We start from the raw sequence: 18,039 nt of genomic DNA, 5'->3' as shown, positions 1-18,039 counted from the left end.
GTGACTTGATCTAAATTAAGGATTAATACTTGCAAAGGTAAATACTTTTGACTTATTTCCCCTATATGGGCTTGGGTTACGGTATACTAATACCGCTTGATTGAGCATTATATACTTCCATCGCTTAGGTGGTTAATTGATTAAATATGATTGGCTCATTTAAACAGTTTTGTTGCTTATAAGCCTTTGGGGGGTTTAATGACCGTTGTCCCGGATATCCTCGGCATCATTTTACGAAATGGCCACGACCATCGACATCCCGGTGTAGGCGTACACCCGGTATAAAGTGTCGACATTAAAACTAAAAGACGTAGCCGTTGGTTTCTGTACTACGGTTTTACGCAAACGTGGTGTGTCTATAAATCTTTAACCCGGCATGACCCGGGCTACTGAACGCATAAAAGAACATGTAAAACGTTCACAAGATCAATATGAATTTTCCCAAGTTATAAAAGAGTTTGTGCCTTGTGCATTCAAATCAATTTTAATAAACATTTTCAAATGTGTCAGTTGAATGTATTTACCAGTGTAAACTGACGTATTTTCCCCAAAAAGATTAAGTGCAGGTACCTAAACGTAATTGGCTGGTATTAGCTCCCTAGCGTCGGGATAAGCCTCGCAAGCTTGATTGCAGTATCTAATGGAACAATACTTTATCTGTATTTACGATCCACTGTGGATATTCAACTCTGTAATACATTGATAATATTCAGAGGTTGAAATTTATATTTTTATCTTATGCTTCCGCTGTGCATTATATAATTGTGTGGTTTGACTATATTGTTGCCAACATCGTCACGGTAATTCCCCCACCGGGCCCACCGGTGAGACACGTGGAAATCGGGGTGTGACAGGTTGGTATCAGAGCCAACATTGAGTGAATTAAACACTATCCTAATGTGTTTAATCTCAGTGACACAATTGCACATACTTGAGTCTAGACAAGAACTTAGGACAAATTCGGATTAACACTCCTTTTTGTCTTTATTTTTCGATTTGATTTTTAATAAGTTTTGGAGCAGGAAAATGCCACCTGTTATATTCCGAGGAAGAGGAAGGGGAAGAAGAGGCCGAGGAGAAATCGTGACACATCACGACCAAGAAGCTGGACCATCTGGTACAAGACATCCTTCGATGACAAGAAGCGAAGAGCCACAGAGACGAAGAGATCTTTACGAACCAGCGAGGCATTCCACTTCGCACAGCTCGACGCCATCCTACCGGCACTCCTTTGGACCAGATTCAGAAAATAATCCCAATAACCCACAACCTTCCTTCATACCTCTACAACGTTCGGTATCGCACCGAAACTACGACGACCCTAGTCCATACTACGTAGCTCAGTTTAATCCGGCTGACTACATACAGGAACCTTCAGGTTTTGTTCCACTAGGTCCTCAAGACCACTTTTCTGAAGATCCCATGGAGGAAGATGAGGATCCAACTGAACCAGCTCGTGGTACGCCCACGCATCCGATAGAAGTATCTGATGGATCTTCATATCATGGTCCGCAGTATCAAGGCCCAGACAGCTTTATGGCTTTGTTTGACCGACATGAGTGGTACAACACACCATCTCATCAGACATCGCAACCGAGACATCCACAGGATCCCTCTGAGGATTCACGCTTTGAGGCAGTTACGCCACCACCTCCGCCACCGGCACAACCAGTTGTACCTGATCCGCCGAGGCGTAGGAGGACCAATGCTCGTATGTCTACACGAGGAGGAGGGGGTAACCACTTCAGCACTCCTCGACATTCTAGTAGTAGCCACTATCCGCCACTACATGAAGAAGGACCTTCAAGTCCTATACAAGAAGCGAACTCCGCACCTACTGCACGAAATTCGCCACCATTTGGGTATGACCAACCCATACCAGCTTACACAGGTCCAACGGCTTACAACCCGTTTGAACCGTCACAAGCACAATACAACTACGGCTATGAGCGCGACCCATATGTGGTGTCGGCTAGATATAATGCGCGCTACCCTGACGGAGCACATGGAAACATGGGACCACCGGACTACTCAGCTCATGGGTATCCAATACCTCCCAGACCTCCAGTTCCGCATCAAGCGCCGCAACCACGTTTTTCTCCTCCTGAACAGGAAGAAATACTCCATCGACTAGATCGTGTGGAGAGAGAGTTCGAGGAAGAAAAGAAAAGCCACCGAGGATTTCTCAAGGGCTTGGCGAATCTACTAAAGGGCAAAAAGAAGAAACGTGACCACTAGCCTTAATAGTAGTACGAATGTAATTTCTATTTTGAAATAAGTCCCTGTGTGGACAACTTATCGTATTTCAGTCCCTACGTGGACTTATATTTAGTCCTTGCATGGACACCTATCTTATATTAGTCCCTACGTGGACTTGTCACTTATTTTAAAACCTCTCTGGAGGTATGTACTATTTGAAAGACCCGTTTAGGGCAATATGTAATTGTATTTGAAATTTCGGAATGTATGTTATGAGTTTTGTTTTAATATATATAAAAATAAATCAAAACCATTCCTTTTATATTGATCTGCCTAATAAGGAATCTTAAGGGGGTGAAACCTAGCTTGGGGTCTTTTAAGATCAGTCAAGATGGTACGACCTAGCTGAAAAGATTCTGATTCCCTGTTAACCTCTGTACGCATGTTAACATTCATGGCAGATGCGATTCGTTATAATCACGCACGTCATTCTTATACAATAATCCTTTGAGGATTTCAAAACCCAACTAAATGATATATAGATCGTGGGTTAAATCACCAACAAAGGTGATCAATATTATAAAGACATCCATTTAGCGATGCAATGCCTACGGGCCAATATTATAAAGACATCCATTTAGCGATGCAATGCCTACGGGCCAATATTATAAAGACATCCATTTAGCGATGCAATGCCTACGGGCCAATATTATAAAGACATCCATTAGTGATGCAGTGCCTACGGGCCAGTATTATTAAAACATCCATTAGTGATGTAGTGCCTACGAGCCAATATTATCAAAACATCCATTAGTGATGTAGTGCCTACGGGCCAATATTATCAAAACATCCATTAGTGATGTAGTGCCTACGGGCCAACCATATTAAGACGTCCATTAGAGATGTAGTGCCTATGGGCCATAATAATTGTCTTATAAAGACAAAAGGCAGTGGTAGTCTATGACTCTCTGTCAGAAAGAGATAAAAGAACTACGGTTCAAATCTCTACGCCTTTGATTCTATGAAATCTCGGCTAATATTATAAAACATCATCATGATTAGGCTTTATGCCGCCAATACTATTTATATAGTTAAAATAGGATATATTCAAATCCTAATATTTAATGAGTTAATAAGTTAACCGAATATGGTCTCTGTACCATGGTTGACAAATTGTCATAAAAGACAATCACATAATAATCTCCTAAAGTAAAATTTTGTTATCTTCTGTAACAGATTCAAGTTACAATGGCGGATCCCAATGGAGAGAACAGCCACACGAATGAAGATGACTATGACAATGCGTCAGTACATTTGACAGGCGCACAGCTAAAGGCTCTGATCAACAATGCTGTCCAGGCAGCTATTGATCGTCAACATACTGAGTCTCAAGGCAGATCTGTGTCAAAACCACCCTCTAAACCAAAGACACACTCCAAACCACCCTCTGAACCCAAGAAAGATGACGACAAGCATTCGTCTACTGAGCACAGCGTTCACCGCGATAGAGAATATACTGATGCGTCCAGTGCTAAGGGTTGCACCTACAAATACTTTGTATCATGTAAGCCCCGTGAATTTACAGGGGAGAAAGGTGCGGTTGACTGTATCACCTGGCTGGACGAGATGGACACGATTGTGGACATCAGCGGGTGCGCTGAGAGGGACGTGGTTAAATTTGTGTCCCAGTCATTCAAGGGCGAGGCCCTGGCGTGGTGGAGAGCTCTGGTGCAGGCTTCAGGTAAGTCTGCCTTGTACAAAATGTCATGGGGGGAGTTTATTACCCTCATAAAAGAAAACTACTGCCCTCAGCACGAGGTTGAGAAGATTGAGGCAGATTTTGTCTCACTAGTGATGACAAACCTGGATTGTCAAGCTTATTTGACAAGCTTTAACACTATGTCACGACTGGTGCCATATCTTGTGACACCAGAACCACGAAGAATTGCCCGATTCATTGGGGGCTTAGAACCGGCAATTAAGGCCAGTGTGAAGGCCTCTAGGCCGACGACCTTCAGGTCAGTTACTGACCTCTCCTTGTCTCTTACACTTGATGCTGTCCGTCTGAGGGCACAAAGGAGCAAGGAGGCTGAAAAGCGAAAACGTGAGGATGATACCTCACGAAAGTCCGGTAAAAAGCACCGTGGAAACGGTGAGGGCAAGAAAGGGTCGGAGGCAAAGAAGGAGGGGCAAGCTGATGGAAGACCTTACTGCAAGGTCTGCAAGAAACCTCACTCCGGTAAGTGTAGGTTTGCGTCTGGTTCGCAGTCGCAACAAAGGACTCCACCATGTGGGCTATGCAAGTCCAAGGAGCATAAGACAGTGGAGTGCAAAAAGATTAAGGATGCAACCTGCTTTAATTGTAACGAAAAGGGGCACATAAAGAGTAATTGCCCGAAGTATGCCAAGAAGGCGGAAGAAACGAAGAAAACAAATGCGAGAGTTTTTCGCTTGGATGCAAAGGAAGCGGTCAAGGACGACAATGTGCTTACAGGTACTTTTCTCGTAAATAATATATTTGCAAGAGTACTGTTCGATTCTGGCGCTGATAAATCCTTTGTAGACCAGAAATTTTGCCAACTACTAAATATGCCAATCAAAACCCTTGACGTGAAATACGAAGTAGAGTTAGCAGACGGAACGATAGAAACCGTCTCTACCGTTCTAGAAGGATGTGAAATATCCATTAGGAACCATTCTTTTCCTTTATCTCTACTTCCTTTCAAACTTGCGGGTTTTGACATCGTGCTAGGCATGGACTGGTTATCCCATAACCAGGCCCAAATCATTTGTGGCAAGAGGCAAATAGTCTTAAAGACTCCGAGTGGTGAATCTCTTACCATTCAAGGGGATACGCACTACGGATTGCCAGAAGACGTATCTATGCTGAAAGCTTCAAGGTGTTTGAACAGAGGCTGTGTAATTTACATGGCTCAGGTGATAATAGAAGAACCAAAGCCGAAGATCGAGGATCTTCCTGTCATTTCTGAATACCCCGAGGTTTTTCCTGAAGAACTACCTGGTTTGCCACCAGATAGACAAGTGGAGTTCAGAATTGACATCATTCCTGGAGCAGCTCCGATAGCAAGAGCACCTTACAGATTAGCGCCAACGGAAATGAAAGAACTGAGGACCCAGTTGGATGAACTGCTGGCGAAGGGCTTTATCAGACCTAGTTCATCTCCCTGGGGAGCTCCTGTCCTATTTGTAAAGAAGAAGGACGGATCAATGCGGTTGTGCATCGACTATAGAGAGCTGAATAAAGTTACCATAAAGAATAGATATCCTTTACCAAGGATCGATGATCTATTCGATCAGCTGCAAGGAGCAAGCTACTTCTCCAAGATCGACTTAAGGTCAGGTTATCATCAACTAAGGGTCAGAGATGAAGATGTACACAAGACTGCATTTAGGACTCGCTATGGTCATTACGAGTTCCTAGTGATGCCTTTTGGGCTCACAAATGCACCGGCTGCGTTCATGGATCTCATGAATCGCGTTTGCAAGCCATACTTGGATAAATTCGTCATAGTCTTCATCGACGATATCCTTATCTATTCTAAAAGCCAAGCTGACCACGAGAATCACCTCCGTTGCATTCTCGAATTACTACAACGTGAGAAACTCTACGCCAAGTTCTCGAAATGTGAATTCTGGCTACGAGAAGTTCAGTTTTTAGGACACGTTGTGAGTGAGCGTGGTATCCAAGTGGACCCCGCTAAGGTAGAGGCAGTCATGAACTGGCAAGAACCAAAGACGCCTACCGAAATTCGTAGTTTCCTGGGTTTAGCAGGATACTACCGAAGATTCATTGAAAATTTTTCAAGGATTGCTGCGCCCTTGACTTCCCTGACCAAGAAGAAAGAAAAGTACATTTGGGGCCCGAAGCAGCAAGAGTCCTTTGAAATACTGAAGCAGAAGCTAAGTAACGCACCTGTGTTGACCTTACCTGAGGGTACAGATGAATTCGTAGTTTACTGTGATGCATCACACACAGGCATGGGGTGTGTGCTTATGCAGAAGGGCAAGGTGATTGCCTATGCTTCAAGGCAATTAAAGGTGCATGAAAAGAATTACACCACCCATGACTTAGAGTTGGGTGCCGTTGTATTTGCACTTAAATTGTGGAGGCACTACCTTTATGGTATTAAATTTGTGATTTATTCTGATCACAAAAGCCTCCAGCACCTGTTCAACCAGAAGGAGTTGAACATGAGACAGCGCCGTTGGATGGAAACCCTGAATGATTATGACTGCGAAATCAGGTACCATCCCGGCAAGGCGAATGTAGTCGCCGATGCGTTGAGCAGGAAAGAAAGGGGAAAACCCATTCGAATCAATGCCAAGAGCATTGAGGTTAAAAATAATTTGATTGAAAGGATTTTGGCTGCACAGCGAGAGGCTGTGTTGGAAGCTAATTATCCAAATGAAAAACTGGGAGTAACTGAGGAGCAGTTGACTCTTAGCAAGGATGGAATCCTAAGACTGAATGGACGTATATGGGTTCCAGTTTACGGAGGACTACGTGATGTTGTTCTCCAGGAAGCCCATAGTTCCAAATACTCAGTCCATCCTGGTGCTGATAAGATGTACCAAGACTTAAAGGCAAATTATTGGTGGATAGGCTTGAAAAAGTCTGTAGCCGCCCATGTAGCAAAGTGCTTGACTTGTGCTCAAGTCAAAGCCGAGCACCAAAAGCCGTCTGGCTTGCTACAACAGCCTGAACTTCCCGAGTGGAAGTGGGAATGCGTAACTATGGACTTCATAACCAAGTTACCCAAAACCAGGAAAGGAAACGATACAATATGGGTCATAGTCGATAGGCTGACTAAATCAGCTCATTTTCTACCCATCAAGGAGACATATAGCTCCGATATGTTAGCCCAACTTTATGTTGATAAGATTGTAGCCTTACACGGCATACCTGTGTCTATTATCTCCGACAGGGATACTAGATACACATCACACTTCTGGAAGAGTTTCCAGCAATCTTTGGGCACGCGTTTAAATTTTAGTACGGCTTACCATCCACAGACGGACGGTCAAAGTGAGCGTACTATACAAACGCTAGAAGACATGCTTCGTGCATGTGCGATCGATTTAGGTGGTAACTGGGATAAAAACCTACCCCTGATCGAATTCTCCTACAATAATAGCTACCACACCAGCATAAAGGCTGCGCCTTTTGAGGCATTATATGGTAGGAAATGCAGATCGCCTGTTTGTTGGGCGGAAGTAGGAGAGGTCCAATTATCGGGACCAGAGATTGTTTTCCAGACGACGGACAAGATTGTCCAGATCCGGGAACGTCTCAAGGCTGCCCGCGATAGGCAGAAGAGCTACGCTGATCCAAAACGTAAGGATTTCCACTTCGAAGTGGGTGAAAAAGTATTACTTAAGGTATCACCCTGGAAGGGGGTGATGCGTTTCGGCAAGAAGGGCAAGCTGAGTCCGAGATACATAGGACCTTTTGAGGTCATTGAACGAGTTGGATCAGTTGCCTATAAACTGAACTTGCCTGAAGAGCTCAATGGAATTCACAATGTGTTCCACATCTGCAATCTCAAAAAGTGCTTCGCCGACGAGTCGTTGGTGATTCCACACACAGATGTGCATATAGATGAGAGCTTAAAATTTATAGAAAAACCTTTGTCGATTGAAGATCGACAGGTGAAGAAGCTTCGCAGAAAACACGTACCAATTGTAAAAGTCAAATGGGATGCTCGTAGAGGTCCTGAATATACGTGGGAAGTCGAAGCTACAATGAAAGAAAAATACCCCTATTTATTTGAGTAAATCTCGGGTCGAGATTTATTTTAAGGGGGTGAGGATGTAACACCTCGAATTTTTGTGTCCAATGATGTGTTAACACGTGTCATTTGTTTACACGTGGCATCTATAATAAATAAAGGACTAATTTTGACAAACCTTGAAAGTATGTAAATTCGAGGGTTATAAATGTCAACAAGGGTAAATATACTGTATAGTATCCCTAATTAATGCTTAAACCTTCAAACGAATAAATTATAGATCGTACAAAAATAAAACGCGGAAGAAAGTGAGAGATTACAAACTACGGGGGTTAACTGTGTCAACATGTTTAATAATACCTCTGAGTGACCCTTTAATGTTCCAAAGACTTTGTAACGGTATTATACCCTCACTAAAATAATATATATGAATTTCGCGAAGTTTCGATATGAAACGAGAAAGTTACGATCGAATTCGTAGAAGAAGGGTTAAAAGCGTCAACAGTGAAAGTTAAGGCTTTCCAATATAATTAATAAATAAACCGGGGACTTAATAATGCGGGTAATTAACACGAGGCCCCTATCGGTAAATAACCGAGGGCCAAACCGCAAAGTTACCCCTTCAAAACCGAAAGGTCAGGCGAATCATTACGAAAGATTTCGTTATTAATGGCCAGATTCTGTAATCATTACAAAAAGATTTAAAAATCCTGAATTCTTAACCTTAGGCGACCCGCGTAAGGTTTAAACATAAGTTGAGGCGGGCCGCGAGCCTCCTCTATTTCGCGTCTGATATTTGATCTTTAGGCGACCCGCATTAAAAAGCATGGGAACTCCCATGCGGGCCGCGTAAAGTACCCAGATGCAGAAAAATTGTGTTTTCTTGACTTTTGGAGCTTGTGAACGATCATGCACATAATTATGGGGCATGGGCACCCTATGCTCAACCCATAACACTTAGGGGACACCTACCATCACCTCTGGTCTGATAGTAGTGCTTGCAATGATCAATATGGCTTGGCATTTGGCTATAAATAGCCATGTTGTAGTTACAACATTCACACAACTCAAACAACTTCCATCTGATCATTCTAAGTGCTCCCAAGTGTTCTTCTCTGCTCCATATTCAAGTCCTAACTTCTGTAAGTTGCCTTGATCATTCATACTTCAGTTTATGCTTAGTATTTAGCTAAAAACCAAACCGTCGTAAGTATGGTTTGACTTTAAAATAACTCAGTGATGGTTCAGTCTTATGACGAATCAAAAGTAGTTTTGAGTTGGTATTTATGTGGGTATTAAACCTCTAAAAGGGTTCCCCCTGATCACCACTCTAACTATGTCAAATATCGAGTCAAACGTGCGGTTAAAAAGTCAACAGAAAGCTATTTTGGCGATTTATGCATAATCTGTAAGATATATGTTATGGAACCTGTTTTGATAATCATAAAACATGATAATAAGTATATAAACATGTTTGCGCTCGTTTGAATCGATCATTTGCTATATAGAACCGGTTCGGAGCCGAAAGTCGCAAAAGTTTGACTTTTGCTTTGACTTCAGTTCTGACCCGTTTTAGTGAGGTATAAATATACCTTAGGACTCTCTTAGGACCAGGTCACATATTGGTATAAACCTCTGTGATCAGTTCATGAGTTATCCGAGTCTTTTGCGCCTTTCCGTCATTCGCCTAAAAGTTGACCGTACGGCCTTTTTAAAATAAAACGAGTATTTCGGACACGTGAACGGACCAAAACCTTGCTTGTTAAATTATAAGCATGTCCTTAAAGTTTCACGTCAATCCGAGGTCTAGAATGAGAGTTATGCTAAAAGGCGCACTTTTAAGAAAGTTTTGTAAATAACGGCGCAATTAGCATAACGCCCATCTAACCCAAGTTTTCGTCACCAAAACTTTTACCCACTGTGGTAAAATAATATTTTGGGAATTTTAAAGATTTTTAATAATTTTTACCTTGCTCATAACCTGCGGTTATGGCTACGGTTCGGTAAATACCGAATATGCCCTTTTTGGCCAAAACGGGAGTTCTACAAGGTCTTTTGACCCGATTCCAGTTGCCACTGGTTTTAAATAATAAATAAAGTATTTTAAGCTTTATAAGCTGTTCGGGAAAACTCAGATTTCCTGTAGAACTCGAAAATCCCTTTTAAAGTCTTTAAAATGACCGAAAAGCCCCTACGGGGCATAATATAAACTTAAACTCGTTACGGGCATTACGGAAGGTATCCTACTGATACCAAAATACTTTTAAGGCATATTGACTTAGGAAATAAGCGTACGACTCTTATGGTTAACCGTTTCGCCTATTTGCGCACACGGTACGGCCCACGGAACTAGTTTTCGTGCAATAGCCGATATGGGTCAAATTATATTATTTGAACCCCAAAATCCAGAGTATGAACTATAAACCCATATAAAACAAGTCACTGAACTTGTTGGGTCCAAATCATACTCCATTCTCGGTTTTCGCCTTTTCATGCGAATTAACCATATCTATATATCGGAATCAACCGGTTTAAGCTACGGCTAATACAAGGACCGTTAGGATTCTAAGAGGTTAATTAAAACCTTCGTTCCAGATTAGGAGCCCTAGTAAAAGCTATCGGTGACTTGATCTAAATTAAGGATTAATACTTGCAAAGGTAAATACTTTTGACTTATTTCCCCTATATGGGCTTGGGTTACGGTATACTAATACCGCTTGATTGAGCATTATATACTTCCATCGCTTAGGTGGTTAATTGATTAAATATGATTGGCTCATTTAAACAGTTTTGTTGCTTATAAGCCTTTGGGGGGTTTAATGACCGTTGTCCCGGATATCCTCGGCATCATTTTACGAAATGGCCACGACCATCGACATCCCGGTGTAGGCGTACACCCGGTATAAAGTGTCGACATTAAAACTAAAAGACGTAGCCGTTGGTTTCTGTACTACGGTTTTACGCAAACGTGGTGTGTCTATAAATCTTTAACCCGGCACGACCCGGGCTACTGAACGCATAAAAGAACATGTAAAACGTTCACAAGATCAATATGAATTTTCCCAAGTTATAAAAGAGTTTGTGCCTTGTGCATTCAAATCAATTTTAATAAACATTTTCAAATGTGTCAGTTGAATGTATTTACCAGTGTAAACTGACGTATTTTCCCCAAAAAGATTAAGTGCAGGTACCTAAACGTAATTGGCTGGTATTAGCTCCCTAGCGTCGGGATAAGCCTCGCAAGCTTGATTGCAGTATCTAATGGAACAATACTTTATCTGTATTTACGATCCACTGTGGATATTCAACTCTGTAATACATTGATAATATTCAGAGGTTGAAATTTATATTTTTATCTTATGCTTCCGCTGTGCATTATATAATTGTGTGGTTTGACTATATTGTTGCCAACATCGTCACGGTAATTCCCCCACCGGGCCCACCGGTGAGACACGTGGAAATCGGGGTGTGACAATCCCCCCCCCCACACTTAAATTACGCATTGTCCTCAATGTGTCCCAAAAATAAATTTTTAGGTTGATTGAATGTGTAAAATGGTGTTAAAAGCAAAATTTTAGGTTACTAGCAGTCTGAACACGGCCCCGTGGTGACCGGGCACGGCCCCGTGTTCAGGTGTCAGTAACAATAATTAAAGAAAAGAAACAGAAGCCTGGACACGGGGGCGTGTTCGGTGAACACGGCCCGTGTCCAGTTACCTGAACTGGGCATTTGTCTGCAGGATGTTCAGCACGGGGCCGTGTTGGCTGGGCGCGGCCCGTGCTGAGCTTACTGTAATGGAGAAATTGTTGTCGGATGGCCCTCTTTTCGTGCATGGGGCTATGTTTCTCGTTTCCCTTGTTATCCTTGACCACCATGAGTGTGTTTTATTCCTACAAATTAAAACTAAAAGATTAATTTAAACTAAGATAGTTCCGCGGACTGCCTCCGTGGTGCGCCACGTTTATAAGGGTCTTTGGCTAGACCCAAGGCGAGGTTATATGTTTTCCGAGCGGGATGTTTTGCATCCCATGTTGCACCGTCGGAGAGCATCATCCAAACTCGAATCAATAACCTTCATGTAATTGACAGGGTCATCGTCCTCTATTCTCTTCCCAACCCTGAACTTTACTTCATTATCCCCATATTTTAAAGTGAGTGTTCCGTCATTCATATCCACCACTGCTTGTGCGGTGGCGAGAAATGGTCTCCCTAGTATGAGGGGGACTTCGGTGTCTTCTTCCATATCAAGTATGACAAAGTCGGCCGGGTAGACGAAATTGTCGACTTTGACTAGGAGATTTTCAATGACACCTTGCGGGAATTTGACGGATCGATCAGCAAGCTGTATACTCATTTTTGTAGGACTCGTTTTTCCTAGGCCGAGTCTTTTGAACATTGATGCGGGCATGAGATTAATGCTAGCCCCGAGGTCGGCTAGTGCATTACGAACGGGGGAGTCCCCGATCGAGCAAGGAATTGTGAAGCTTCCGGGATCAATTTTCTTTTGGGGGAGTTTGTTGAGTACGAGGGCGGAGCATTCTTCGCCTAAGTTAACTAATTGCAATGTTTCAATTTTCCTTTTATGAGTGAGGAAGTCCCTCATGAACTTAGAGTATTTAGGCATTTGGGTTAGGACGTCAATGAAAGGAATGTTGACATGCAATTGTTTTAGCAAACTTTCGAATTTTGCGAATTGCTCATTGGTCTTTTGACGGATTAACCTACCGGGGTATGGAACCGGAGGAGCCTTGGTGGGTTCTGGAGGTGGAGGAGTGACCTTCTCTTGCTGTGGCGGAGATGTGACCTCCTCAAAAGGTGCTGGCCCTTCTGCAGGACCCACGGTACGGTTCCGTAGAGTGATGAGATGAACTTGTGCCTTTGGGTTTGTCTCGGTATTACTTGGTAGCGCACCTTGCGGTCTCTCGGAGAAATTTTGGGCTAGTTGATTTATTTGTTTTTCAATGTTTTGAATACTAGCTTGTTGATTTCTAAAATTTGATTCTAATTGTAGAAACCTATCCGAGTTTTTCTTTTCAGTGTCGGAGATGAGGCGAGATATAGTATCTTCAAGCCTTTCTCGCCCACCTTGTTGTTGAGGGAAATTTTGTGACTCATTTCTTGGTTGTTGAAATTTTGCTCGTTGGTTTACGCCTTGTTGGTTACTACCATTGCCGGGTTCTCTCCAACCAAGGTTAGGGTGATTTCGCCATCCTTGGTTGTAGGAGCCCGTTGGAGGACCCGGCGGCCTAGGTCTATTATCAATGTAGTTTACCGATTCTTGTTGATCGTCTGTTTCTTTCATACGACTCCAATTTTCATGTGGCCCACCACACCCTTCACAAGCCATAACCGAGACCGTTTTTGTCATTTCCAACTTTTTTATTTTTGAAGAAAGGGCCTCGATTTGGGCTTGTAAAGAAGTGCTTTCATCAAACTTATGGGCGCCCGGGGCAAGAGATTTATTGCCTCGGGGAGTGTGCCACTGGAAATTGGTTTGAGCATTTTCCTCAATTTGATTATATATTTCATGCGGGCGGCGATTACCTAAAGGTCCCCCGGAGCTAGAGTCAAGTGTTTGCCTTGTGTGTGGCAACAACCCATTATAGAAAGTGGATACTTGTTGCCATATCGTAAGGCCGTGATGTGGACACTTTCGCAATAGCTCCTTGAACCTTTCCCAAGTTTCATACAAGGATTCCCCGTCCTCTTGTGAATATGTATTAATTTCAGTCATTAATTTAGCCGTTTTAGCGGGAGGGAAATACTTATATAGAAATTTTTAGGCCAGTTCATCCCAGGTGTTTACCGATCCAGATGGGAGGGCGTTAAGCCAAGCTTTTGCTCGGTCTTTTAGTGAAAAAGGAAACATTCGGAGGCGGATGGCGTCATTTGATGCTCCATTGATCCGAAAGGTATCACATATTTCTAAGAAATTAGTAATATGTAGATGGGGATCCTCGTCCGCAAGCCCATGGAAGGTTGCAGAGTTTTGAAGCATCTGTATCAAATGCGGCCGAAGTTCGAAGTTATTGGCTTCAACATTCGGTGCATTGCTAGCGGCGCCGAGATTACCTACTGTTGGTCGTAGATAATCCATGAGGGTACGTTGGTCCGCCATTGGGAGTGGTTTCCCTAAAATCTTCTCTTGGTTTTTAGCTTTTAGTCTTTTTCTAAGAAAGCGTTCGGGTTCTTCTAGAGGTTCTTTTATGTCTTTATTAGAACTGGAGCTCATACACTACATAGAGGTGGCGTTTGATTCCAAGTCCTGCAACAAAAACAGAAAAGAATGTTGGTCAGAAGGTTCACCACGGCCCCGTGCTCAGTGAACACGACCCGTGGTCGGAGTTACAGTGATTGTCTTCCAGATCCCTGTTACTGGAGAGTTGGACACGGCCCCGTGTTGCACCGACACGGCCCCGTGGTCAGCCTTCTATAACTCGGAAAACTAAAAACTGCCAACAACACTGCTGGGCACGGCCCGTGTCCGACCAGGCAAGGCCCGTGCTGAGCTCTGCAGAAGCTGAAAATTTAAGAAAATCCTAAAAAGGTAAAAAGAAAATAAAAAAATGATTAGGCCGTTGATTCCTAATTTTCTTAAAATCCTTGTGTCCCCGGCAACGGCGCCAAAAACTTGATGCGTGTTAGTGTATATATGTTTTAGGTATATATTTTAAGCCCTTTTTACACTTTAGCCAAGTTTTAAATTTATAAAACGCGATATTTACTAACACTAAACACACATATGGGCAAGTGCACCCATCGTGGACGTAGTATAGTGTAGGTAAGATACCGAGGTCGTCCAAGGACACAAGAGCTTTTAGTACCAGTTTATCCTCAACGTCTAATCAAATCAAAATGTTAGAAAAAGATTTTTAAACTAAGAAACTAAAACTAACTAAATGCTGAAAAATAAAATAAAAATAAAAACAGATAGACAAGATGAATCACTTGGATCCGACTCGTGTGTTAGTATAACCTTTGATTATTTTCGCACTTTTGCACTTGGTTAAGAGATTATCTTAGTTATTGTAGTAGGCCCCTCTTTTGAAGGCGACGTTACCCTCAACCCAGTAGTTTGAGTCAGCAAGGATACAATCCTAAAGGGTCGGATTATTGAAAGATAATTAATTAAGTTATTAATGCAAATTATGGTAGGCCCCTCTTTTGGAGGTGACGTTACCCTCGACTAAGTAGTCTGAGTCAGCAGGGATACAGTCCTAAATAGCCGGGTTATAGTATTAATAGTAGTTAACTTATGAGGGGATCAAAGAGTTTGGACCCCCGCCATCCAATACCTTTGGGTATTGAAGGAGGTCCTACTAAATTTGACCCAGGTCCCTTGCAGGACCTCTAAACGCTGAACAAGGGCAAGACCCTTACCAAACCGTTCCCTTAACCCCCGACCACGTAGCAAACATACCTCCATATAGACCGTGGAGATATGAATGGTGAAAATCATTTATTTTATATAGACAGTAAAATAATGCCAAGACACCACGGACAAACGATAAGGAAGAATCACCTTCAACATAAGAAACTAGTTATTAAAGTTATTAATACATAACCAATTAAGAAGTGCAAAAGATTAAAAATAAAAAGTATTATACTAAACACTTGTCTTCACCAAGTGATGTAAGAGACTTAGGCAAACATGGCCTTGATTGTCAAGAACTCTTACGATCAATCTTGGATCCCGAGACGACTCACACACTCTATGATGGACAATGGATGATGGTGGTGGATGATGGTGTTGTGATGGTGGTGGGTGGTGGATGAAGTGTGAGAGAGGTGGTGTGCCAAGGGATGAGTTGCAATGGATCCAAGCACTCCTATTTATAGGCTGAACAGAAGCATGGGCATGGCCCCGTGCCCGTCTGACACTGTCTCTCTTCATTAATTGTAATTCGCAATTACAATTAATGCGCCAGCAGTACTTTGGGCACGCCCCCGTGTTCACTGGGCACGGCCCCGTGGTGAGCAATAGAAGCTTCTACAGGTTTGTCTTTTCTGCTGCTTCTTGGGCACGGCCCCGTGCTCGCTGAGCACGGGGCGTGTTCAGTCTTCTGTCTTCTCTGTTTTGCTTGGGAGGATGCTTTCGAGGGGTCGGGCAGTCCACTTTTTTTCCCTTTCTTGTATTTATGTTAGATTTAGCTGTCTTTTTGCTTCTTTTGTTAATTTGAGCTCATTTAATCCTGAAAATACAAAAGGAAGAAAAAAATACACTTTTTCCAACATTAGTACTTAAAAAGGGTTAGTTGTATGCCTCATTTGATGTAATTTATATGTTGCATTTTACACACATCACAGAACAGAATATTTGACTAGTTGTTATCTGTAATAATTTGTTTGTTATTTGGGACACGGTATGGGTCGTGTTAATTTAAACTAAATAGTAAAGATAATTGTTATGGAAACCCCTGGACAATCTGTTTCGCTCAGTGCCATGCCCCGATGATTCCGCCATCGGTTGGGGTGTGACAAAAACCACCTGCCAAAAAGCAGAAGACAACAGCTGATACATCAACAGTTGTAGTGACAACAATGGTTGAGACACCAGTTGTTTCAACAGCTGTTAGTCAGCCACCCATTTCTTCAAACATCACCACTCAACCCACAAATACACCACCAACCACTCCAAAACACAAAAGAAGAAGGGTAACAAATGTTATACTTGAAGATGACACTGTACCTTCTCCATTTCCAACATCTTCACAACCTCTGACCCTATCCACTATTCCAAACCCGGTTCCAATCTCTTCAGTTCAATCCCTTTATCCAAATACTGCCTTAGTTCCTTTGGGAGTACAATATCCTTTGGATCTTCCAACAGTTAGAGAGGAGATCAAATCCTTCTACTCTGAAGATGATCCTGAAAAGAGGAATCTCCCATCTCTTCAAGGATATCCTTTGCCTAGAAACATAGAAGAGTATCTTCAACTAAAGGCCAAACAAGCAGAGGATATATCACAGAGAGACACAAAGGGAAAATCTGATAAAGAAATTCAGAGGAATCTGTAATATCAACTCACAAAAGTCAGAACTTTAGAACAGTTCTCAAAAGACCTTTGTCAGAAACTATCAGGAAAGGATGATGAAAGCCTGAAACAAGACTACATTGAGCACATCATGGCATACAAGAAATATAAGGCAGAAAAGTATCAGTACAAGGAATGGACCATAAGTAAACTCAAAGAGGAGATAGCAAGAATCCAAAAGATGCTTGATGACAAAATAAAGCAAACTCCTCAAGTTTGGTCAAATTATAAAAAGAATGTACCTGAAAGGGCCTTGAAACTGAAAAGAATGAAAGAAGAGCTTATAGCTGCAGACTATGGCTCAAGGAATCAGGTTACAAGGTGGTCAGAGGTGAAAGTGTTAGATACCTACAAAAGGTTGGAAGAATTAAGAAAGAAAGACCCCACTGCTCCTCAAAAGCTAGATTATTCAGCAGCAGTGGTTCTAGTCAAACAGGCCCTGCAAATCAAAAGACCTGCCTCAACCACTGTTATTGTTGTCTATCAAAGGAAAAAGCAAAAGCAGATGGATGAAGAAAGAGACAAGGCTCAAGAAGATTACATTATGAAGATGGTTCTTCAGGATATGATTGCAAACAATCCTGATTTAGCAAAGTCTCAAGACCCTGCCAAAGCAGTTATAACCAGGCCTCCATCTCCAAACTCATCAAAAATAAAGTCTCTCCCAAGAAACCCACTGGATTCAAAAATACTAAAGTGGAAGTCTGATCAAAAGACCCATGTATTGACTCTGCTCAAATCCAGTGGTGAAGTGAAGCATATATCAAGGGAAAATGCACTTGGCCTGAGTGTAGAAGATTTACAAGATCTCCTTGAGCTTCCACTGTGCAGGGATGAGGATGATGAAGATTCCCTGAACTTTGAATTACAATTCAAAGGGAAAATTAGGGAAATGCTGATGAGACAATAAAGATCTAAAATAATGAAGGGTTTTGGCATCATCTATTCCAAGGGGAGATTGTTGGGACTGAACCTTACAAAGAAACAGTTGATAAAGCCAAAACTTGCTCAGAGCAGTAGATCCAGAATAAGCAGTTGTTTGTACTTAATCTTTC

At 42.3% G+C, this 18,039-nt stretch overlaps 1 non-coding gene across 1 annotated transcript; it reads left to right on the top strand.

Moving 5' to 3' along the window:
• Positions 1-13,582: 13,582 nt before the first annotated feature.
• Positions 13,583-13,689, top strand: LOC118483545. Its single transcript, XR_004870835.1, has one exon. It is a non-coding gene; the product is annotated as a small nucleolar RNA R71 (small nucleolar RNA).
• Positions 13,690-18,039: the final 4,350 nt, after the last annotated feature.

The sequence above is a fragment of the Helianthus annuus genome, chromosome 10 (assembly GCF_002127325.2).
Source record: "Helianthus annuus cultivar XRQ/B chromosome 10, HanXRQr2.0-SUNRISE, whole genome shotgun sequence".
Taxonomy (NCBI): Eukaryota; Viridiplantae; Streptophyta; class Magnoliopsida; order Asterales; family Asteraceae; genus Helianthus; species Helianthus annuus.
This window is presented reverse-complemented; position numbering and strand designations above follow the sequence as displayed.